The 853-nt window shown below is 38.3% G+C and overlaps 1 non-coding gene across 1 annotated transcript; it reads left to right on the top strand.

Annotated features, from left to right (window-relative positions):
* Positions 1–516: 516 nt before the first annotated feature.
* LOC138888896 (small nucleolar RNA R71) lies at positions 517–623 on the top strand. Its single transcript, XR_011406463.1, has one exon. It is a non-coding gene; the product is annotated as a small nucleolar RNA R71 (small nucleolar RNA).
* The last annotated feature ends 230 nt before the right edge of the window (positions 624–853 follow it).

Below are 853 nucleotides of genomic sequence, written 5' to 3' on the forward strand. Positions count from 1 at the left end.
TATTGTAGATACATTGAGGTATGTTGTTGCTCTAATTTTCACCCTATGATAATTTGGGATAGTTTCTCCAATTCAGGTGTTATGTGTTACCATACTGAGCATTCTGATTCATTGAACCTCTAGTTTCCTTCCCTACATTGTAGATGTATTCAGAATTTGTAGCATATCGGCCATCCGTCGACTCTCCCCAAAAAACTCATAATAAACTGTCATTTGTTGCACCAGTTGCACTTATGCTTGAGATTCCTTTTCAACTTGATTAACTATATTGGCTACATCGGCTCTCAAAGCTGTGAAGGCATCTACTTCGATCATACCTACCTATCTTTGGCTTGATGGCTCAACTTTGTTCTCCTTCCTCTTTCCAGTTCTGATCATTCATAGTGAAATTGTTCAATAAGGCCTATATTTCCTTGTTTTGTTTTTCCATACACATACCTCTGCAAGCCGGGTCCATGTATTTTGGAAGCTTCATCTGACCATTCCACAATTGTATGACCCAATTCCTCATCTATTTGGCTATGGTGGGGGTAATCTTTGAGTAGCTTCTTAAATCTCTCCCAAGCTCGACGAAGAGTTTCACCTTCTTTCTGTTGAAACCCAAAAATTTGGCTTCTCACGGAGTTTGTCTTCTGAGAGAGAAAGAATTTAATGAAGAATTTTCATGCCAAATCATCCCATATTTTGATTGAATATGCAGGCTCCTTTTGTAGCCACTATTTAGCTTCTTCCGATAGCAAAAAGGAAAATAATGTTAGTCTGATGTAATTCGAAGAAATATTTGGAAAATCGTAGGTATCGGTGATCTCCAAAAAATTTGGATATGCCTTTGCGAATCCTCATGTGGAAGCCC

This window comes from Nicotiana sylvestris, chromosome 3 (assembly GCF_000393655.2).
Source record: "Nicotiana sylvestris chromosome 3, ASM39365v2, whole genome shotgun sequence".
Taxonomy (NCBI): domain Eukaryota; kingdom Viridiplantae; phylum Streptophyta; class Magnoliopsida; order Solanales; family Solanaceae; genus Nicotiana; species Nicotiana sylvestris.